Source organism: Zootoca vivipara, chromosome 5 (assembly GCF_963506605.1).
Source record: "Zootoca vivipara chromosome 5, rZooViv1.1, whole genome shotgun sequence".
Classification (NCBI taxonomy): domain Eukaryota; kingdom Metazoa; phylum Chordata; class Lepidosauria; order Squamata; family Lacertidae; genus Zootoca; species Zootoca vivipara.
The window spans coordinates 26,634,942-26,659,981 of record NC_083280.1 but is presented as its reverse complement, the minus strand read 5'-3'; the positions used below and the strand labels follow the sequence as shown (position 1 = coordinate 26,659,981).

At 42.5% G+C, this 25,040-nt stretch overlaps 1 long non-coding RNA gene across 3 annotated transcripts; it reads right to left on the bottom strand.

Annotated features, from left to right (window-relative positions):
• Positions 1-463: 463 nt before the first annotated feature.
• LOC132592149 (uncharacterized) lies at positions 464-24,541 on the bottom strand. 3 transcript variants are annotated; one of them, XR_009557574.1, is made up of 5 exons: positions 24,414-24,541; positions 22,219-22,359; positions 21,525-21,602; positions 10,925-11,017; positions 464-1,473 (listed from the first exon to the last, which is right to left on the bottom strand). It is a non-coding gene; the product is annotated as an uncharacterized LOC132592149 (long non-coding RNA). The 3 variants fall into 3 exon arrangements; XR_009557576.1 differs by lacking the exon at positions 21,525-21,602; XR_009557575.1 differs by lacking the exon at positions 464-1,473 and having other exon boundaries at positions 10,779-11,017.
• Positions 24,542-25,040: the final 499 nt, after the last annotated feature.

Genomic DNA, 25,040 nt, shown 5'->3' with positions numbered 1-25,040 from the left:
TGCAACTTCTGTATCTTTTTTTTGGGGGGGGGGAGAGATATAAGCTGAAGGTACTAAAAAGGAGTTAAAAATGGTAACCTATGAGTTTAAAGGGCTCATAGGAATTTCCATGAGCACAATGGGACTTCTTAACATTTTGGGAAAGGTGACCTTCAGAGCTCAACATTATTCACAACTTTGGTGGGTGGAGGGGAAGATCTGTCACACACCCAGTCTATAATTACTGCTTTCTGAGATCTAGCCACTTTAAATTTGTCTAGGGCCAAATACCATTGTAGCATTTGCCAGGATGATAAAGCACCTAATCCCTGTTGTTGTTGTTTAGTCGTTTAGTCGTGTCCGACTCTTCGTGACCCCATGGACCATAGCACGCCAGACACTCCTGTCTTGCACTGCCTCCCGCAGTTTGGTCAAACTCATGTCCGTAGCTTCGAGAACACTGTCCAACCATCTCGTCCTCTGTCGTCCCCTTCTCCTAGTGCCCTCAATCTTTCCCAACATCAGGGTCTTTTCCAGGGAGTCCTCTCTTCTCATGAGGTGGCCAAAGTACTGGAGCCTCAGCTTCACGATCTGTCCTTCCAGTGAGCACTCAGGGCTGATTTCCTTCAGAATGGATAGGTTTGATCTTCTTGCAGTCCATGGGACTCTCAAGAGTATCCTCCAGCACCATAATTCAAAAGCATCAATCCTTCGGTGATCAGCCTTCTTTATGGTCCAGCTCTCACTTCCATACATCACTACTGGGAAAACCATAGCTTTAACTTAATCCCTACCACAAGGCTATTTATTTTTATTTAATTAAATGGTGAATTTGAGCGACTATTGCCTCTTCTTTCAGTGCCTCCTACCTTTACAGTGTGGACTTTGCTAGTCACTCTTTTGGGGACTGAGTAGGAATTTTGAGGTGGAGCCCCTGATTGGCTCTTGGGACTATTTCCACCCCCCCTCTTTTCTTTTTCTTCCTTCACACTGTTGAGTGTCATCTGTGTGACTGGAATAATGTTTTCTTAATTTGGTCCAATTATTCTGGGCAGGTGTGAGTATTTAAGAAATGGTTGCTTCATTACCTGAGGCACCATTGGGTTGTTTTTGCCTTGGGGAGGACTTGAGGGCACCGTTTGGCTAGGCAGGCACACTGGGGTGAATACTACCTGGTGGGACCAAAGATGCATGCAGCAGGGAGGAATAATTCTTCCCAATGCTGTAAAAATACTCAGGAGATAGGGGAATAGAATTTATTCCCTTTATTACAATTTACCCATCTCGATGAATTTGATTTGGTTAATCTAGCTGATTAGGTTTGCTTGCAAATCCTCTAATTCTACTGTATTTAATAAATACAACCTGTTGACCCATAATCATTTTCTCTTGAGTCTTCTTTCGGATATGATGGCAAAGTTCAATTTCCTCTTGACTCTCACTTTTAAACATTTCCATGAGTCTCTAAACAAGCCAGAAAGCATACTGAGATCCCTGTAATATTACAGATAAAAACAGTGAGGGTGAAAAAGGAAGGTGAAAACAGTAGAAAGAGCTACCTTATCAAATGCTACAATTAATTGCTGACAAGTTTAATTGTTGGACTTCACTGAAGGCAAAGAGGAGCAGCACTTAAAACACACACACAGAGAGAGAGAGACATCTCACCAGGACTGTTATTATTCCTGAGGCAACAAAATGTCTTCTTTCAAAAGGTTATAAAAGTAAAATAGTGAGCTCAGTTTTGAAAAGGTCAGTTCTACTATGCTAGTGGCTATGTTTAGATCTGGTCTTATTGCAGGCCAAACAAGACTTTTGTTAGTTCCACTAGTGCAAAATTGTTATTCTAATTGCACCAAGTTCCCTGCCTGTAATGTTAGCATAAATTGAGATGTGACATTATGGCACACCATCACTGTGCAATTAGCTGTGTTTGTCCATCAGTTGCCCTGTAACATAATGCACTACATAGGCCCATACGCCATGACCCTATACTGAATTCATTGGTTCACCTACCACAGCATTGTCTATACCAGGGTTTCCCAAACTTCTGTCTCCAGCTGCTTTTGGACTACAATTTCCATTATCCTTGACCACTGGTCCTACTAGCTAGGGATGATGGGAGTTGTAGCTCCGGTTGCAGCTGAAGACCCAAGTTGGGGGAACTCTGGTCTACACTGGCTGGCAGCAAGCCCTAGCTAAAGATTCAGGGTATCAGACCTGTAATAATAATAATAATAATAATAATAATAATAATAATAATAATAAATTTTTATTTATACCCCGCCCTCCCCAGTCAAAAACCGGGCTCAGGGCGGCTGACACCAACAGAACCACAATAAAACATAAAAACAATTAATTAAAATACAGATTAAAATACAGTATTAAAATTTAAAGTGCAGCCTCATTTCAAGTAGGCCATAAGTGGCTGACACCAACAGAACCACAATAAAACATAAAAACAATTAATTAAAATACAGATTAAAATACAGTATTAAAATTTAAAGTGCAGCCTCATTTCAAGTAGGCCATAAATCCAAGCCATGAGGGAGAAAAACACAGGGGTCAGGCTGAGTCTAACCCAAAGGCCAGGCGGAACAGCTCTGTCTTGCAGGCCCTGCGGAAAGATGACAAATCCCGCAGGGCCCTGGTCTCCTGGGAAAGAGCGTTCCACCAGGTTGGGGCCAGTATTGAAAAGGCCCTGGCTCTAGTAGAGGCCAATCTAGCCATCTTATGACTCGGGATCTCCAGAATATTATTATTTGTGGACCTTAAGGTCCTCCGCGGGGCATACCAGGAGAGGCGGTCCCGTAGGTACGAGGGTCCCAAGTCGCATAGGGCTTTAAAGGTCAAAACCAGCACCTTAAACCTGATCCTGTACTCCACCGGGAGCCAGTGCAGCTGGTAAAGCACTGGATGAATGTGATCCCGCGGCCTGGACCCTGTAAGGAGCCTCGCCGCGGCATTCTGCACCCGCTGGAGTTTCTGGGTCAGCTTTAAGGGCAACCCTGCGTAGAGCGAGTTACAATAGTCAAGCCTGGAGGTGATCGTCGCATGGATCACTGTGGCCAGATCGGGATGGAAGGCATGGAAGGCAGATGCTCTGACATTGGGATATGGGTCCTTCCCAGTCTTCAACCCTGAAAACAACTAAATCCCTAAAGAAACCGCACAGCGGAAAAACCACGACAAAATGTAAGCTATTTAAATTTCCAGATTCAGTAGGAAAATCACTGGAAACCTGCACACTTCTATTGCCTGCCTTCCAGGGCTGGCCCAGCCATTAGGCAGAAAGAGGTCACTGACTCAGGCAGCAGAGGCCAAGTGGCATGCCCACAGGTGCCCTTACGACCCTGCCACCTCTACCAGCAGCGGTGATGCGCCACTGCCAATGGTGCTGATTTGGGGCAAGATCACATCCATTTAGGGCAAGATCTTGTCTGAAATTGGCACTAACGGCAGTGACACTTCTCCACCATCAGTGGATGTGGAGGGCTCACAGCGGCAACAGAGCAGGAGGCTGTGGCAGGAGCAGGCAGGTGGCAGCAATGACAGCAATAGCAAGGCAAGGTGGCACTTCCTGTTTTGCCTCCTGCAGTGAAATAAGACGTGCTACCCCTGCTGCCTTCAAATGTGCAAATACACAAATAACAGACAGCTCATCGACAGCCTAGCAGGAGCACTGAAGAAGCAGGGAAACTTCTCCTCCCCATGAAAAAATATCTTCAGTAACAATCATGAGAACAAACACTTTGCTTATCAATTGTCTGGAAGCTTCCAAGCCAGATTTAAAATTGCAGGTTTGAAAGGGGGGGGGGGGGACGACCAAGAGTGAAATAACTTGTAGAGAAAGAGAAGGATCGGTACCGAAGGCCAAAATCTGCACTACATAAGCCAGCATTTTCCAGTGTGCAAGGCCAATTTGAGGCGATAAACCCACTTTCACTTTTCTTTGCCTTGAATATTTTGACATCATTTGAAGCTAAGGCAGAGTGGATAGTTTTTTAAAACACTTTTGGGACGCAGGTGGCACTGTGGGTTAAACCACAGAGCCTAGGGTTTGCTGATCAGAAGGTCGGTGGTTCGAATCCCTGCGACGGGGTGAGCTTCCATTGCTCGGTCCCTGCTCCTGCCAACCTAGCAGTTCGAAAGCACGTCAAAGTGCAAGTAGATAAATAGGTACCGCTCCGGTGGGAAGGTAAACGGCATTTCCGTGCGCTGCTCTGGTTCGCCAGAAGCGGCTTGGTCATGTTGGCCACATGACCCAGAAGCTGTATAACGGCTCCCTCGGTCGATAACGTGAGATGAGGGCCGCAACCCCAGAGTCAGTCATGACTGGACCTAATGGTCAGGGGTCCCTTTACCTTTACCTTTATGATTAGGATGAATGCTCAGTTCAACCATTCTCACATTGCCACTCCCAGAAAAGGAAGGAATGGTTTGAATGAGATTCTCTATAAATAATCATAGAATCATGGAAGATGGAGAAGCTTGTTTCCTGCCACTCCAGAGTGTGGGGCCCAAAGCAACGGATCCAAATTATAAGAAAGGAGATTCCAACTAAACTAGTGCAGAACTAGTAAGACCTCAGAAGATGGTGGAGTCTCCATCACTGGAGTTCTTTAAACAGATATTAGATGGCCATCTGTCAAGGATTCTTTAGTTGTGATTTCTTCATTGCAGGGGGTTGGACTAGATGATCCTTGGGGTCTCTTTCAACTCTACAGTTCTACAGTTCTATGATTCTATACCAACCTTTGGCTCTAATCATGAAAATTATGTACCCAATTATGAGTATGCACCATTGGATTTTTCATCATCTGCATAATCACACCCTGAAAACTGACCACTGAATATGAGAACTCTCTTTGCAGTCTTGAGCTTTAGGTGACATTGGATGGGATGACAGTCCTATCATAGATCAGTGGTGGTTCATTTAGATTATGTGTTTTTCCTTATTTGTTCAAGTTTCCTTTCTCTTATTTGTGCAAGATTTTCTATCCCATCCTTCTGGTGCCTGTGCACCATTCAAGGCACTTGACAACAACTGAACATCCCAATATGCTAAAATACATTAAAAAGCAAAGAAATAAAACAATAAAAAATACCTAAAATACACAACAGATAAAACAGGGTAGAGACTTTTAAGATGCAATTTGTGCACTGCACAGAGGTGCAGGTGAAAGGGGTGCTTTGGCTCAGGATAAGCCTGAAACTGTAGGCAGAGTTATGTGCACTTAACTTCAGCTTGCATCCAGCAATTTACAGTGTTCAGGCATTCCAGAGACAAGCAAGGTCATTTAATACTTTAATAATATTGTCCTGGTAATACTATGGAGAGGGCTCCATAAAGCATCCTCTTGGAGGACAGAATAAAAGATAACATTTCTTAGGGATTATATTGTTACTTTATTTAGAGACGTGCAGCACTATACTTCAAACAGAACATTACGTTTTATGGATGTATACATCAGACATGCATGTCTTACAATAAGCGTGGGATTGGGAGGGCGAAGGAAGGACAAGAAGCTGAGTCTGAACAGGCCACAGCTGCATTAGCTCCCACTTCCATGAATGCCTAAAAGTGGGCATGCAAGTGGTCTGTGCAGTGATGAATGAGGTGGAGAAAGTTAATAGATTTTTATTTGTGTGTGCGTGTATTCAGTTCACAGAAATAAATTCACTGGGCTGGATCTGGGGTTCCTATGAGTAAAGTGCCACTCATTGGATGTTCCTATTCTAAGAAGGAAGTGGCAGTGATTTTTGCTGATTCCCAATGCAACCCCCTAATAAACTACTCCTTAGAGCTGGGAGACCCTTGGAACGATGGGGGAGTGGAGATTGGTGAGCATTGCCTTCCTGTCACCCCTTTACTAGCAAGAATCTCCACTGGGTCTCATTCTCCTCTAGCAACAGAAGAAACCCTGACTTTCACAGATGGGAAACTATGTACAGTGGTACCTTGGTTCTCAAACTCAATCCATTCTGGAAGTTCGTTCGACTTTCAAAACGTTCGAAAACCAAGGCATGGCTTCTGGTTGGCTGATTGGCCCCGGAAACAATGGCAACAGCAGAAACGAATGTTCGAAAACGTCCACAAACCAGAACACTTACTTCCGGGTTTGCAGAATTCGGGAGCCGATTTGTTTGTCAACTAAGTCATTTGGGAACCAAGGTACCACTCTATATTCAATTAACTTGGCAGTAGGTTCAAGAAGTAATTATATGCAATGAGTGATATCCAGTGTAAGTCAAAGTAGACCTAATAAAATCAATGGACTTAAGTTCATTGATTTCCGTGGGTCTGCTCTAAGTATGACCAATGTTGGATATTGCCCACCTTGTTGAATTCATTGTCAAAATTGAATGTGATTGTCATTAGCCTACATAGCTTTTTGAAAGGGTTCTGTAAGTTCAGAGAGGACATGAACATCAATGGACGGCTGTAAGTTCTGTAAGTTCAGAGAGGACATGAACATCAATGGACGGCTCTACTGAAGTGTAGTGCTGTTTCGTTGCATCTTGTGTATAATAAATAGGTGAAAAATGCAAAAAACAAAACAAAATCAAAACAAGAATAATAGGCACCTTCCTACCCAACTTGTGAGCTTTCTGAAGCGCTGCTCGAAATGCAGTCAAATATGATGGCCATTTGACTGTTCCAGCAAGAGTATTTTAAGTGTATAATGTCAGCTTTATACAGTGTTAACAAAGAAACCTTGCAGCTTTACCTCCACCTTCTACTACTTGTGGTCAACTCTGTAGCTCAATTCAGACATTTTATGTTTGAATAAGAAGACCATGTGAGCGGAGTTCTAACTCTTCCCTCTTTCTCTCTCTGCCGCCATCATTATGTAAGCTCCATGTGAGAAATCAGGGCTTTACATCCCACTGGAGATTTTAAAAGTACAGATGTTCACCAACTTTTAGAGTGTTGTCAAGCTAGTGCACTCCTCCCCACTCTCCCCACCTTTGTGTTCTACAATTTCACACATGAATAGGGCTTGCATTGATTTAATATCCTCATAAGTATAAAGCAGTAGAGATGAGCAAACACAACCTAAGTGTAGGCTTATTGTTAAAAACCTCGCTTGATCATTATAGATGTTAAGCAAATTCAATTCAGCAACAAGCGTGCTTGGAGATGGTCTCTCAGCTAAATAATTTGACTCTGATTTAGCATGGAACCTATTTTCCTGTGAAACCTAATCAAGATTGCTAGAACACATTTTTGCTTATACCAGGCTAAATCTGAGAAAACGGTAGCTAATTATTTTATCAATATTTTATGACCTCATGCTTTAATGTGAAATCCAAAGGCACCGAGTAAAACCATTTTCTTAAATAAATATTTTGACAAATATAAAATGGGGAAATGTGGTAAATGGGGAATGAGGTCTGGTTTTTTGCATTTATTTTTAATGAGTCCTGCTCGTTTTGATGGATGCTAGTCTTTCAAACATCACATCCAGCAGCTTGCAATAATGCAGCAGGCATGATCCAAATGTGTTCTGGAGGATAGAGTGGGCTTTGGACCATATAGGGTGGGGCTTGGACCCTCTAGAATGCTCACAGGACTCTGACATTGGAATCTGCATGCCTGAGGTGGTCGGTCCATTGCCAGTGCGCTCATGTGTCCTAATGACCATCTGAATAATCTCTTGAGACAAACAAAAGATATGTGTGTGGACTAATTCATTTAGAAGTAAATAGGCATTCAGTCCGAAAGTGTGATGATACAAAGAGTTTTTTTGGGGGGGGGCTGGGAGGAGCAGGCACCAGTTCTGCTCTAATGTTCCTGTGTTCATTTAATAACCTGAACCATCCTTGAGTAAGAAGGTCTGAAGGAAACTTTGAAGGCCATTCCTCTAAACTTGCTTAAAGCTCCCTTCAGACCTTCCATACTCAACATGGGAATGTTTTTTTGGGTGTGTGTGTGTTGAAGTACAGAATGTTTGAGGACCGGGACATTCACAGGGAAACCAAAATGCTTGTTTACAAAGCTACCGTATTGTACTACCAACCTTACTATATGCTTGTGAAACATGGACCACTTATAAACGCCATCTCCAACTCCTCGAAAAATTCCATCAACAGTGTCTCCAAAAATTTTTACACATCACTTGGGAAGACAGGCAAACTAATATCAGTGTACTGGAAGAAGCAAAGATCACCAGTGTTGAAGCAATGATTCTTCAACATCAACTTTGTTGGACTGGTCATGTTGTGCGGATACCTGATGATTCTCTTCCAAAGCAACTACTGTACTCTATTCCGAACTTAAAAATGGAAAGCGTAATGCTGGTGGTCAACAAAAGAGGTTTAAAGACTGTCTCAAGGCAAATCTAAAAAAATGTAGTATAAACACTGACAACTGGGAAACACTGGCCTGCGAGCACTCCAGTTGGAGAAAAGCCTTTACCAAAGGTGTCATGGGCTTTGAAGAAACTCGATCTCAGGACGCAAGGGAGAAACATGCTAAGAGGAAGGCACGCTTGGCAAATCCACACCGTGATCAGCTCCTGCCTGGAAACCAATGTCCCCACTGCGGAAGGATGTGTGGATCCAGAATTGGTCTCCACAGTCACTTATGGACCCATTGTTAAAACCGTGTTTATGGAAGACAATCTTACTCGGCTACGAGTGATCGCCAAAGAAGAAGAAGAGAAGTTTGGGGGGTGTTGAGTGGGCATGTCTGATGCATGTACCCCAACCTCTACATGCACCCCCCCCCTTATATTTTCAGGTAGAATGCCTGAATACTGCCAAAACTGTCACCATTTTAAAATTTAAAGAAAGCAAAGTAACTCCGTTGAGACTTGTTTGCGACTAACACAGGATCAGTAGTTGGTGTGGTTTCCTTGATCAGAAAAGAAAATGCAACAAGTGAAAAATGCTGTTGCAATTTATAATTCATTGGACAAAGATTTCCTCTTTCGTACATTATTCATAAATGTCTGCTGTGTTTTATCCCAGAAGCTAGATAAAACTTGTCATACATTGAGATGAGCATTCATAGTGAGAGGATATCCAGTGGCCATCAGGATCATTGGCCATCAGCATCATTTTTTCTCAAGATTATGCTACCTTAATTATGCACATAACAAAAAGGAACTAGACTAGTAATTAACATTTCCAATAAAGAACACTGGCTGGAAATCAGGTGGCATTTCCCCCCAATATGAGGCAGCAAATAACTCATTACACCAGGATTTAAAATGTACCTCCTATGTCTGGCAAGTTAGTAGTTGGGAATCTATGAGTGGAAACATATTTTTCCAACCCCAGTGTCCCTGCATAAGAAGTCATTAAGATGACTTAGAAGGGATTTTGTTTGGATGGCTGGGCTTCTAGTCAATGAAGAGGTTTGGTTGTGGTTGACTATAAGCTTTGACAGACGCCAGAGGTTTGTTTGATTTGATTTGAACTGCTGAAGAAAAAGAAATGTTTGTAAGAGTGATTAGGAAATGTGAAGGCTCCACGTTCTGAATATATCATATAGATGGCTCTTCATTTTCTACATGTCAGTTTCACTGGTGCCCTATTTGAGAAGAGTGGAATCAAAATGTATTCCAAACATGGTACATGAATTTGGACGGACGTTTACACAATGATCTGGTTCTCATTGCATGATAAGCTAAGCCTTGGCTTATTGGGACCACACAAGTGTGATGGTTCCTGGCAAGAATCTTGCAGATGCTTTGCTCCTCCCCAATCCTTTTTTGCTCCTGTGGCAGACTGAATTAAGTCAAGGTTTAGGTTCATGGTTAAGCTCCTTCCTCCTGAACCACAACCTGCCTATCAGGCCAGAGGGCATGCCTTCTTTCTCAGCATAAAGGGATAAAACAGAAACATTGAGAAGGAGGTGTGGATGAAAGAGAATCAGAGACAAAGAGAGTAATGGAAGATGTGGTAGCAAGCATTTGGTGCTTGCTACAGGGACGCGGGACTACTGGGACGCAGGTGGCACTGTGGTCTAAACCACAGAGCCTAGGGCTTGCCAATCAGAAGGTCAGCGGTTTGAATCCCTGTGATGGGGTGAGCTCCCATTTTTCGGTCCCTGCTCCTGCCAACCTAACAGTTTGAAAGTACGTCAAAGTGCAAGGCAGGAAGGTAAATGACATTTTTGTGTGTTGCTCTGGTTCGCCAGAAGCGGCTTTGTCATGCTGGCCACATGACCCGGAAGCTGTACGCCAGCTCCCTCAGTGAATAAAGCGAGATGAGCGCTGCAACCCCATAGTCGTCTGCGACTGGACCTAACGGTCAGGGGTCCCTTTACCTTTACAGGAACACAAACATGGACAGACTAGCCAGGAAGAGGGTGGCTCCTTCCACTTCATTGCTGCAGACGACCAAAATGCTGCAGACATCTTTGATGTCAAGAGAGCCAAAGTGTCAAGGGAGCCAAAGTGAGTGAGGGAAGGAGCAGTAGCATTTCCTGTGGTAATTGTGTGCGGGGCAGCCTAGGAGATGGATGGGAGAGGAACTTTAGTACTGTATTAACAAGTGAGGAGAAACACATAGGAGGTTCCTGTAATGAACCAGGCTCCTGACTTCAAGGAACACCATCTCTACTCTACTTACAGATAGGTAGCCATGTTGGTCTGCCATAGTCGAAACAAAATAAAAAAAAATTCTTCCAGTAGCACCTTGGAGACCAACTAAGTCTGTCATTAGTATGAGTTTCTGTGTGCATGCACACTTCTTCAGATAGTATCAGACAGATAGGGTATCTGAAGAAGTGTGCATGCACATGAAAGCTCATACCAATGACAAACTTAGTTGGTCTCTATGGTGCTACTGGAAGGAATTTTTTTTTTATTTTGTTTCTTCTCGACTCTGTGATACCTGCCTAATTTACTCATTTTTCAAGTTAGTTTTTCTGCAAAGACTCCAGAGAAGAGTTTGCAAACAAAGAATGAAAATCAAGGCACAACATACTCACCGTTTGCTGCTTGTGAGAAGAATCAGAATGGGATAATCACCAGTCATAAAAGTTACTGAACAGAATCTGAATATTCTATCCATCGAAATAATCCTGAAAATCAAAGGGACCAGATCTCAGCATAGATTGTATCAGATACCTTCCAGAATCTGGTGTGACAGCCTCTACTTGCTGTCTTAAAGCTGCTTAATATGTTACAGAAAGAACAAATACAGTGGCACCTGGGTTTACAAACACAATTGCTTCCGGAAGTCTTTACTTAACCTGAAGCGTACTTAACCTGAAGCGAACTTTCCCATTGAAAGTAATGGAAAGTGGATTAATCCGTTCCAGACAGGTCCACGGAGTACTTAAACTGCAAATACTCAAACCGAGGCGTACTTAAACCGAGGTATGGCTGTACCTGTTTGCTCTCTCTCTATCTCCATATGCAATTCTCTATATCTACACAATGCAATGTATAGAAGTCTGTGCATGCAGATGAAAATGTGATAAGCATGTCCCAGAGATCCTCAACCGACTGAAACTCTCAAGTACCGTATGTATTTATGGGTCTTTTTGCCTTTCTCCACAGGTTATGTTTTTTTGCTGCTATGCTGTAGAAACAGGAACTCAGCTTTAACATAATATGTGAGGAACCTTACCCATAAAATCATGATGGAAGAAGGACCAAACCAGAGAAAACAATGGGGGCCCATGACTGGATTGCCTAAGAGTATATATTTTTAATGGCTAAAGGCAGCCGCAGAGGAAGGAGATTTAGACTAAAGCTATAGCACAGCGACAGGGGTGTTTAATGCCCCTTCCCTCCCATTTTAAGACTCCCATTTTAGAGTAGTGGAAAAAATATACCTTCCACTGTCTTGTCTAGTTTGATCCTTAGACTAATATTCAAAGCTGAGATCCAGATTGGTAAAGGGGGAAAAAACCCAAACAGAACAAGATTAAAAACAAATTCATGATAGGAAATGATAGACCCTACTCCTTTGCTAAGATTGTACAGCTGAGTTAGCACCTTAGAATTATTTCTGTAACAGCTATGCTTGTAAGGTACAAACGCTTTATTATGTTTTCAAAGCTGTCTCAATGAAAAGACAGCCGGTGACCTGCCAAGGCTTTCAGAAATACTGTGAACAATAACAGCTTAATATTGCATGAAGAAATCCTACACATTTTTACTGTTATCAATCAGATCCTTCTGAGAGCTTAATTATGTGTTGCCACCTACACTGCTTGCATTTTTATTGTGAATTTCTGCTGGTGGTACAGATGAGAAAGTCATTCTCCACCCTTTTGCAGGTAAAACTTGTATTCTACAATGTCAGCACGACATAAACACATAGAAAGAAGATCCTCAACTCCATATACAACAATACAGACAGAAATCCTACTTGAGCACCATGCCTACTTGATTGCCTTGTTTACTGGTGTTTTAAAATATTCTGTTTTTACATATAAGTATTTATTATAAAAATAGTGAATCTTCGTTTCTAGGCATGAGACCTGAAATTGATAAAAAGCTGAGTAGCCTGACAGTTTGAGCCACAGTGTCATGACATGTGTTTGAGCCAAAGTGTCTAGCTTGGTTCGAAAATAACCTAAATCTGTCTGTGTATTTGTTAATGGGGAAAATTGGGTTTAGGGAAGCATGTTGTCAAATATTTTCAGGAGGGGACAATTACCCATCAGGGTTTTTTTTAAGGGGTGGGTGGGAATAGTACATTTCCAGAAAGCTTCTTCAGAAAATTCTATTCTGGTTAAATTTTGACTCAGGCAATGTTGAAAGAAACTCTGTTGTTAGTTGAAACAAAATAAAATAAAAATTCTTCCAGTAGCACCTTAGAGACCAACTAAGTTTGTCATTAGTATGAGCTTTTGTGTGCATGCACACTTCTTCAGATAGTATCAGATAGATAGGGTATCTGAAGAAGTGTGCATGCACACGAAAGCTCACACCAATGGCAAACTTGGTTGGTCTCTAAGGTGCTACCCACCTGTAACTAGATCTGTTGTTAGTTGATATTGATGAATGAAGGCAGAAGTGGCCAGTGTGCTGGGGCTCTGCTGCTCATCCGAACTCCCTCTGGCTGATTAATTGCTGCATACGAGGATGGAGAGGGAAGGTGGCAAGGTTGGTGTGGTGCACAGTTGCCTGCAGAGCCGATCAGTCATTCCTGTTGGCATGTTTGCACTGCACTGACTTCAGCTCTGTCTCACCCCTGCCCCCTCTCTATCCCAGTATGCAGGATCTGCTGCAGGATCCATGGCTTGGGGTTACGACAACAACAAAATTTTATTGTATTAGCCGATTGGCCATAGCACATGAAGGATCCAGGCGGTAACCTACCACTATTATATAGAGAATGTATCAAATGCACTTGCAAAACAGTGAATATAAAATCATGCTATATAAAACAGAGTTTGGTAAAAACTATGACACATCATGTGTGTTTTGTCCATTCCAAAATATTTAGAGAGATCCGAGTCTAGAGAAAGTTAGCCTGTCAAAAGAGCCCTGAGTTTCAGGGCCTGCAAGATATAGATGGCCACTCTGCAGGTAACCCTGAGGTTAGCATCCACCAATAGAAATTTCATGTGGTCATCTTCCAAGGCAATGAGCGGAGGAATTAGTAGAAGGAGCCTCAGTCTTATTGCGTCATATAGGGGGCAGTGAAATAAAAAGTGGATAAAATCCTCTATCTTTCCCTTGTTACACGGGCAGAGTCGAAGATCAGGGGGAGTGTTGGAGAATATACCCTGTAGGAATGCTGTGGGAATGGAGTGGAAGTGGGCAAGTGTGAAGGCCCTTCTTTGCGTAGGGTTCATCAGATCTTACTGAGGTTACAGTAAATTAGCCACACTTTAGTCCAATTGAAATAAAGCATGTGTAGCTTAAAAAGGTAAAGGTACCCCTGACCGTTAGGTCCAGTTGCAGACGACTCTGGGGTTGCGGCGCTCATCTTGCTCTATAGGACAAGGGAGCTGATGTTTGTCCGCAGGCAGCTTCTGGGTCACGTGGCCAGCATGACCAAGCCGCTTCTGGCGTACCAGAGCAGCGCACAGAAATGCCGTTTACCTTCCCACCGGAGCGGTACCTATTTATCTACTTGCACTTTGATGTGCTTTTGAACTGCTAGGTGGGCAGGAACTGGGACCGAACAATGGGAGCTCACCCTGTCGTGGGGATTCGAACCACTGACCTTCTGATTGGCAAGCCCTAGGCTCAGTCTAACTCCATGTTTATAAAGGCCAGACAGTGTCAGAAATGAGTCACCAGTTTTATCATCTCTGCAGCAACGCCTATGACTGCAATACAGTATTGTGCTTTAGATTTCTCCCCAGGAGTGAATAGCAATGTGTCACTTACGAAGGAGAACGGAAAAGGAATGCGCTTAGCAGCCCCATTCTGCTGAGGATTAAACTTGTCTCTGGTGATTTGAGCAGCTACTGTAACTACATGCTAAATGCAAACACCCATGTTGAAGATCCCAGGAATCTTTTTCTTTCTCTCTAGAAACAGGTTTTGCTTTTCTTAGTGGAGCAACTGAGAAAATGACAAGAGAATTGATTCCTTTCTCCTTCCTCCACCCACTATTTCCTTGTTCATTTAAAGCAGGGAAGGAACAGGGAGGAAAATGATTAAGCACCCTTCTCCCCACCATTTATGTGCTCTGAGATGTCACCCCAGTAATGTTCCAAGACATTTTAGTACCTAAACTTTAGTAAAGCTGAAATAGCATGTGCACTCATACACACAAAAGAACTACAGCCAACACTTTATAAAGGTCTTTCAGCATCATCCTGCCTTCAACTATTCCCCAGATTAGGAATAGTTGCAAGAAGGTCACTTCTATGTCCCTGCCAGGTCACTTCCAAAGCTGCTTTTTTAAAAGAAATAATAGATTATAATAAATGTATTTCCAGTAGTCCTGTTTTTTTTAACCGCAATTGCTTCTCCTGGTTTTATTTTTAAAAATCATACTAAAGTGTGACAGGATGTTTGAAACTGACATTTAAAATGGATAGATTGTACAGCCTCAAGCAGCTGTATTTGTGACGAAGAAAAAGAAAAGTGCATTCCACTTTTTATGATGAACTGACCCAAATTTGCTGGCGCTGCATGTATACTGTATTTTGTGGTGTCATTGTGGTTTTTAAAAATGTGCCCAGAAATGCCCATTTTTCAGAAAAATCCATACAAGAAAAGGATCATTTGGGGGAAACGCTTTGAAAGGCATACCATGTGAGTGTGCTAGAGGAAGTGTTTATATAAAATATGAGCAATTTAAATAGGAATTTTAAAAGTGATTATGCAGAAACCAGGATGGAATGAACCTATGACTGTATGCATGTGAATCTGAGACAGAAAGGTATTAAGGTGACCTGTCAGTTTAATCCTCTATAAGCCAGTCTGTTCATTCTGATTGTATGTTGGAGGTTCCTCAGGCAAATTGGGAAAATACATGCTTCCTTCACTATTGAGAGATATTCCAATCCGGTCTAATCAGACTAATACACAGCTTCAAATTTTCCTTAATGGAGTTATCAAGCACATCGTTTTAGCATGCATTAAAACTCAAAAGTGAAAGAAAAACTAGAGACAAATGGATTTGTATTCTCTTGGTAGGTACTGGACATTTGTAGTAAATCAATAGGCTGCAGAATAGAGATGGTTCAGATCATCTTTCCACTTGCATTCCTCTTACAACTACTTCTTGGATTTCAGCTCATACTATATTTCCTGTAACTGCACTTTGAAAATGCTTCCAATGTTCTGATAACTCCGGAATTGATTGCTTTTCCTTAACTACTACTATTTTTTTGGGAAATGCTTCTGCAACCTATTCTTGACACAATAACAGTGCATTTGTGGTGGTTTTTCTTAATCTTCAGCTTGTTGTGTGGTGCTTCCCCAATGCTAACATGTTATTGCTGTCTTGAGGGGCTATGGCACAATAGAAGTGGGACAAAAAATAAGTTTATACCACATTTGTGGCATAAACAGCTACAGGCTTTCAGCAGGAAATTACATGGTATGCACTGATTGGAAATGAAGCACTTTGACCACCTCAAAACTCTTGCAACTGCAGACGTTACTGAAATATGCATTCTCTCCATGGATATTTGAGGCTTAAATAAATAAGCCACACCAGAACCTGACATAGCTGCCAAGTTTTCCCTTTTCTCACGAGAAAGCCTATTCAGCATAAGGGAATTTCCCTTAAAAAAAGGGAGAACTTGGCAGCTATGGGTTGAACCTGATCTTGTCAATTTTCTTCTCACATAAATTGTTAATATATTCCAGTTATCTAGCTTCCCCTGACAAGCTATCGCTATCCTTTAACATTGTTGTTAATTTGGCTTAACTGTTTCCTAATCTTTGTAACAATATCTTGTTTTGTTGGTTTGTGGGCATTTCATCAAGCTCTGTCATGTGCTAGCCTTGCAATAGTTGAGAAACGTAGGGTGTGGATTTTGTATGGCTGTAGGGGCAGTGGCATAGTAAGGTCAGGTGGTACCCGGTGCGGGAAATTTCTTGCCCCCGCCCCTACATTGAAATTATTATTATTTGCCTGTAAAAATGGTTTGACTTTATTTCACAGCTGTTGAGTTTTCTCTTTCTTTTACAGAGCCAGAGCTGTTGAACTTTTGGGGGGAGATCACATGCCTTGCAACAAGGAGCCGACGGGTGGACCATTTCAGCAGCGGGAAGCCTGTGCACACCAAAGCTACAGAGTCTCTCACAAATGTTCAGTGCAGCGCAGTATTTTGTCACCCCCCTCGGAGGTGTCACTCGGGGCAGACCACACCCACCGCACCCACCTTGCGATGCCTCTGTGTAGGGTTGTACTCTTAATATAGTTTAATAAGCAGATGACAGAGTGTAATGGAATTTTAACTTGCAAACTTTCTCTTACAGGTAGGTAGCCGTGTTGGTCTGCCGTAGTTGAAACAAAATTAAAAAAAATTCCTTCCAGTAGCACCTTAGAGACCAACTAAGTTTGTCATTGCCCCTTCATGGATCAATGCCTTGTCGTGGCGAAGGGGCTTGAATAACTCAGAGAAGCTATGAGCTATGCCATGCAGGGCCACCCAAGATGGACAGGTCATAGTGGAGAGTTTTGACTAAACGTGATCCACCTGGAGAAGGAACTGGCAAGCCACTCCAGTATCCCTGCCAAGAAAACTCCATGGACAAAGACAACAGGCATATAAAAGTTATGACGCTGGAAGATGAGCCCCTCAGGTCGGAAGGCGTCCAACATGCTACTGAGGAAGAGCGGAGGACAAGTACAAGTAGATTCAGAGCTGATGAAGCGGCTGGGCCAAAGCCGAAAGGACGCTCAGTTGCGGATATGCCTGGAAGCGAAAGGAAAGTCCGATGCTGTAAAGAAAAATATTGCATAGGAACCTGGAATGTAAGAACCATGAGTGGAGGTAAGCTGGATGTGGTCAAAAATGAGATGACAAGAATAAATATCGACATCCTGGGCATCAGTGAACTAAAATGGAAGGGAATGGGCGAATTCAGTTCGGGTGACTATCATATCTACTACTGTGGGCAAGAATCCTGTAGCAGAAATGGAGTGGCCCTCATAGTCAACAAAAGAGTGGCAAAAGCTGTAATGGGATGCAATCTCAAAAATGACAGAATGATCTCGATACGAATCCAAGGCAGACCTTTTAACATCACAGTAATCCAAGTTTATGCACCAACTACCAGTGCTGAAGAAAGTGAAATTGACCAATTCTATGAAGACCTACAACAACTTCTAGAAATGACACCAAAGAAGGATGTTCTTCTCATTACAGGGGATTGGAATGCTAAAGTAGGGAATCAAGAGATAAAAGGAACAACTGGCAAGTTTGGCCTTGGAGTTCAAAATGAAGCAGGGCAAAGGCTAATAGAGTTCTGTCAAGAGAACAAGCTGGTCATCACAAACACTCTCTTCCAACAACACAAGAGACGACTCTACACATGGATATCACCAAATGGGCAGCATCGAAATCAGATTGATTATATTCTCTGCAGCCAAAGATGGAGAAGCTCTATACAGTCAGCAAAAACAAGACCTGGAGCTGACTGTAACTCAGATCATCAGCTTCTTATAGCAAAATTCCAGCTTAAACTGAAGAAAGTAGGAAAAACCACTGGGCCAGTAAGATACAATCTGAATCAAATCCCTTATGAATACACAGTGGAAGTGAGGAACAGGTTTAAGGATTTAGATTTGGTGGACAGAGTGCCTGAAGAACTATGGATGGAGGCTCGTAACATTATACAGGAGGCAGCAACGAAAACCATCCCAAGGAAAAGGAAATGCAAGAAAGCAAAATGGCTATCCAACGAGGCCTTACAAATAGCGGAGGAGAGGAGGCAAGCAAAATGCAAGGGAGACAGGGAAAGATACAGGAAACTGAATGCAGATTTCCAAAAAAGAGCAAGGAGAGACAAGAGGGTCTTCTTAAATGAGCAATGCAAAGAAATAGAGGAAAACAATAGAATGGGGAAAACCAGAGATCTGTTCAAGAAAATTGGAGATATGAAAGGAACATTTCGTACAAAGATTACCATAATCAAGGACAAAAGTGGTAAGGACCTAACAGAAGCAGAAGACATCAAGAAGAGGTGGCAAGAATACACAGAGGAATTATACCAGAAAGATATGGAGGTCTCATACACCCCAGGTAGTGTGGTTGCTGACCTTGAGCCAGACATCTTGGAGAGTGAAGTCAAATGGGCCTTAGAAAGCATTGCTAATAACAAGGCCAGTGGAAGTGATGATATTCCAGCTGAACTATTTAAAATTTTAAAAGATGATGCTGTTAAGGTGCTACACCCAATATGCCAGCAAGTTTGGAAAACTCAGCAATGGCCAGAGGATTGGAGAAGATCAGTCTACATCCCAATTCCAAAGAAGGGCAGTGCCAAAGAATGCTCCAACTACCGCACAATTGCGCTCATTTCACACGCTAGCAAGGTTATGCTTAAAATTCTACAAGGCAGGCTTAGGCAGTATGTGGACCGAGAACTCCCAGAAGTGCAAGCTGGATTTCGAAAGGGCAGAGGAACCAGAGACCAAATAGCAAACATGCGCTGGATTATGGAGAAAGCTAGAGAGTTCCAGAAAAACGTCTACTTCTGCTTCATTGACTATGCAAAAGCCTTTGACTGTGTCGACCACAGCAAACTATGGCAAGTTCTTAAAGAAATGGGAGTGCCTGATCACCTCATATGTCTCCTGAGAAATCTCTATGTGGGACAAGAAGCTACAGTTAGAACTGGATATGGAACAACTGATTGGTTCAAAATTGGGAAAGGAGTACGACAAGGTTGTATATTGTCTCCCTGCTTATTTAACTTATATGCAGAATTCATCATGCGAAAGGCTGGACTAGATGAATCCCAAGCCGGAATTAAGATTGCCGGAAGAAATATCAACAACCTCAGATATGCAGATGACACAACCTTGATGGCAGAAAGCGAGGAGGAATTAAAGAACCTTTTAATGAGGGTGAAAGAGGAGAGCGCAAAATATGGTCTGAAGCTCAACATCAAAAAAACCAAGATCATGGCCACTGGTCCCATCACCTCCTGGCAAATAGAAGGGGAAGAAATGGAGGCAGTGAGAGATTTTACTTTCTTGGGCTCCTTGATCACTGCAGATGGTGACAGCAGTCACGAAATTAAAAGACGCCTGCTTCTTGGGAGAAAAGCAATGACAAACCTAGACAGCATCTTAAAAAGCAGAGACATCACTTTGCCGACAAAGGTCCGTATAGTTAAAGCTATGGTTTTCCCAGTAGTGATGTATGGAAGTGAGAGCTGGACCATAAAGAAGGCTGATCGTCGAAGAATTGATGCTTTTGAATTATGGTGCTGGAGGAGACTCTTGAGAGTCCCATGGACTGCTAGAAGATCAAACCTATCTATTCTTAAGGAAATCAGCCCTGAGTGCTCCCTGGAAGGACAGATCGTGAAGCTGAGGCTCCAATACTTTGGCCACCTCATGAGAAGAGAAGAATCCTTGGAAAAGACCCTGATGTTGGGAAAGATTGAGGGCACTAGGAGAAGGGGACGACAGAGGACAAGATGGTTGGACAGTGTTCTCGAAGCTACGAACATGAGTTTGACCAAACTGCGGGAGGCAGTGCAAGACAGGAGTGCCTGGCGTGCTATGGTCCATGGGGTCACGAAGAGTCGGACACGACTAAACGACTAAACAACAACAACATGAACTTTTGTGTGCATGCACACTTCTTCGGATACACTGAAACAGAAGTCACCAGACCGTTATATATAGTCAGAGGGTGGGGAGGGGTATTACTCAGAAGGGTGGTGGGAATGGGTGATTGGCTGATAGGTGTGATAAACCTGTTGACGACTGTTAATGACTGCAATTGGTCTTACAGGAAAAAGCAAGGGGTGAGATGGCTAAAAATAGCTTTATCATGTATAATGAGATAAGAATCCAATGTCTCTATTCAGACCATGGTTTTAAGTTTGGTAATAAGTTGCAATTCAGCAACTTCTCTTTCCAGTCTATTTCTGAAATTCTTTTGTAATAAGACAACTACTTTGAGTTTTTGTATAGAATGTCCTGGAGGATTGAAGTGTTCTCCTACTGGTTTCTCTGTATTGTGATTCCTGATGTCAGATTTATGTCCATTTAACCCTACACCATGGGACCCAGGTGGCGCTGTGGTTAAACCACTGAGCCTAGGGCTTGCCGATCAGAAGGTCGGCGGTTCGAATCCCTGTGACGGGGTGAGCTCCCGTTGCTTGGTCCCAGCTCCTGCCAACCTAGCAGTTCGAAAGCACGTCAAAATGCAAGTAGATAAATAGGGACCGCTACAGCGGGAAGGTAAACGGCGTTTCCATGCGCTGCTCTGGTTCACCAGAAGCGGCTTTGTCATGCTGGCCACATGACCTGGAAGCTATACGCCGGCTCCCTCGGCCAATAATGCGAGATGAGCACGCAACCCCAGAGTCGGTCACGACTGGACCTAATGGTCAGGGGTCCCTTTACCTTTACCCTTTAACCCTACACCAAAGGATAAATGGACATAAATCTGACATCAGGAATCACAAGACAGGGATACCAGCAGGAGAAAGCTATTTTTAGCCATCTCACCTTGCTTTTTCCTGTAAGACCAATTGCAGTGACTAACAGTCAACAGGTGATCCATGCAGCGATTCCCGGACTTTCTGTGGACAGGATTTAGAAAGCAATTGGGCCTGATCCGGCCCATGGGCCTTAGTTTGCTGACCCATGAACGAGACACATTATGAGCCTAAAGAATGATACATTGTAGGGTAAGAGTAAGTGGGTTGTTTCCCATAACTTTCCTGGCCCCGAACTGGATAAGACCTTGGAGAAAAACAGTTGGTGCTACTTATAGTGTTCAAGGGGAGTCAGTAGATATTGACAACCAAGCCAAGACTAACAACCAAAAGATCTCCCTTGATGAGGTCATAGCAAACCAATATACCTTTGCTGCTTTCAGCTCCTGATTTCGGATCCACCAAGATAAGCCACAGGAGCAGTGATGGCAGCATGTACAGGAAGAAACTTAGGACTAAAGGTATGATGCTCACCTGGCAGCATGAGGTCTCTCATTCATGTCGTACTCAGGAGGAGGAAGCAGGATTCATCGCATGCTCTTGATCAGGGCCCTAATTACATGACAGATAGGGGGGGTTGATAAAGCCAGCTCTAAAGCTGTTCAGCTGAGACTGTCAGTGCTGGAGCAATGCTATTCTCCATGCGATTCCTTGTTGCACAGGATCTGCCACACAGAACCTCTTGATCTCGGATCCCCAGACAGTTTTGTCACCTCTCTGGTGAGCTGGAATTTTGTGCTGCATGGCAAAGGTGGTAGCAATGCAACAAACTGGAGACATTACAAGTCACATAGTATCCCATTCACACACACACACACACACACACACACACACACACACACACACACGTTTATATATATATATTTTCCAAGCAAAACATAACATCTCCTTTCAACTTATACAGCATTTTGGCTATAAGCCTAGGACTTCCATCAACCACGTCTAATGATTTTCAACCTTCATCACTTAGCCTTGCATTTCATTATTTTCACTATTACTTTTAATAGTCCATAGCTTCAAATCCATTCTAACAATTTCCCCCTGCAATATTTCATATAGTTCTCCTTACAAAACTTCTTGTAGCTCTACAAGCATAGTCAATTGATTACAATTGTTTTTCAAATAGTTCACATATTTACTCCAATCTTCCAAGAGTTTCTGGTCCTACCAGTTTCGAATTCTCCGTCATCTTATCCAGTTCTGCATAGTCCATTAGTTTCATCTGCCACTCCTCTTTCATCGGTAGTTCTTCCTGCTTCCATTTCTGTGCCAATAATACTCCTGCTGCCGCATAGTATCCCATTCCTGGCTGTAGCAGAGATGCATTGTATTATAATAGTCATTTTGATAATAAGTCACTGCTTTTCTTGCATACATTTAAACTGCAATTGCATTGCCACGTTCAATTTTGCAGTCAATGGATGCATCTTTTGGAGAGAGAAAGGGAAAAAAGAAGAGAGAGGCTTTCTTTCTTTCTTTTTCTTTCATCCCTATGTGGTATGTTTGAACTTGTTTATTAATGATTATACATACTTCAGTTTTTCAATTTTAGTGAAATGCTGTGCACCGTCGCTGTTACAGGGTGGGGAGGAGATTGTACACAGCACGATTTCAGAGTACCTGAAATCTCATTGGTGTTCTTCCTTTATCTCAGGTTCTTTGTTTGCATTTTCATGTTTCACTTCCATTTAAATCTTGCTGGTAACAGTTTCATTTATGTGAAAATACAATCTGATTTCCATACTATGCCAAGAAAAGTAAGACTTAAAATAATTCAATACAGAGAAAGGCTCTAGATAGAAATAGTTTGCAGGGTTGTGTTTGCCAATATTATCTCTTCAATCTCCTGTGTATTATCTTTGAATGAGGAGGCAACTCATATGCCTTTACTAGAGAGTAAGTTCCACTGAACTCAGCAGGACTTCTGAGTAAACATTCCCTGGTTTGTACTGTAAAATATGCAATTGTGTTTCTTAACTGCACTGCAGTCATACCATTGAGATGTATGGGGCAAAGTGTTATTATTGTTCCAGAATATGTGTTCCGATATCTTTATTTAATCCTGGCTATCAGTATTATTCCTGGAATTTCTTGGAACTATAATCATTCCTCATTTTGCTGTCAGGGGAAGAAAGCCTGATTAAATGATAAATGTGAACTAGTATTTGATTAACGGTTTGGCACCTATATCCTTCAATAAATTAAAACAAGATGAAAGGTTCATAGTATGCAATGTGTAGTTATAACATCAGGAGATTGTCCTTGAGAAGTGATGGAGGCCTTCTGTGATCTGAGATGCCTCCGTACTCTAGGGTTGCCATATTTTGAAACGTGAGTCTGGACACAAAAGTTGTTGAACTTTTTTTTTTGAAAAGTTGTTGAGCTGCTTTTTTTTTAAAAAAAGTATAAAACAGCACCTTTTCTTTCCCTCCTGCCTACTTAAGGCTGCCACCCTTCCTTGCACCGCCTCAGATACGGACAGGAACCCTTTTCCTGCGTGCCTCATTTCCTTCCTCCCTCTTCTCCAGCCCTTCACGTACTTTCCCTCACTGAAGCCTCTCTCCAAGGCTTTCCACCAAATGAGTCCAGCAAAACAGAGGAGGTGGTTGTTAGGCTGGAACCGGGAGCTTTCTCTGCGGCCAACCAAACCTCAGTCTGTTTTGGCCCTCAGTGACGCCTTCTTGGCTGCTGAGCATGAAAGGCCAGCCTATTGACAGGGCACACCATGGGGAGTGAGGTATAGGCACCGGTGGCAGCAGCAGAGCTCCTAGCTGCATTACGGGCAGGAGAAGCCCCATGAGGAAGCCACGGCTATGGTAGGGTGAGTAGTTGGGGAGGGGGTGGCGTGCCTAAGCTTGACTTTTAAAGCTATTTTTATGGAAAATCAGCAAGAACAACACTGCAGACATGGGTTGTCATACATCTGGATTTCCCTGGATATTTTGCTGATTTCCGCCAGGACACTGCTTCCAACCAAAGTATTCCAGGTCTATCCGGGAAATTCCGGATGTATGGCAACCCTACCGTACTCTCATAGAGAGTAGCCTTTCAGAACTTCAATCAAAGTTCAGTGGCCAATCTGGCTTGAGACTTTTCCCAGAATGGGCTGACCAAAAATAGCAATGACATAGTAAAACATCCCAAATACAGCATAAATCATATAAAATAATTAACAAATCATCAATATAACAATTGCAATATGAAACACTATTAACAAAGCAGCAAATAAAAAAACAACAAGGTAACTTAAATAGGCATGAAATAGGTGTTCATTATAGAAGTAAGTAAACAAAACACTCAACCCTCCCCTCTTCTACTTCCTGATTTGTTGCTTTTCACTCTTTCATAATAGAAAATACTTACTTTCTTTTTACAGGATTTCTTAGTATGTGAAGTGTTTGCCAATGGAATGTTTGCATTCATCTTGAAGGTAAAAGGGATGGTCTCTCTCTCCCTCCTTACATTATAAGGCAGTTAAGATCTAAGAGGAAACAATGTGATCTACTGGTAATAAAGCAGAAAATATCTGCAGCCTTTTTATTCCAGAAACACACACTAAGCAAATGTTTAACTAAGTTAATGTTTGACAAAGCAGAACTTTCATTGTTTAATCCATTTTTAAAAGTCCAGGTCAATACTGGTTATCAATCAAGTGCTGGTCCAATACATTCTGCTGCCTGAGACCAAGGGTGGGGCTGCTATGAAACTAATGAAACTTAATCTTTAGGGCCCCTAATCCCAGAGGGGCCCAAGAAGTGACTTTAGTCAACATAGCTTTTTTTATATAAAGGTCTAGTAGGTGTAATTTGAGTCGCACAACTCAAATTGATTAATTCTTTGTTGTATATATTTCAATAATCCCAAAGTTTGAGAGTCAGTAGCACAGATGTTGTAATGGTTGTTGCAAACAACCCCATTGAAGAAGATAACCCAGTGGCTATCCAGACCTCATTGCTGGCCCCCAAAATGTAGATCCACCACTGCCTGAGA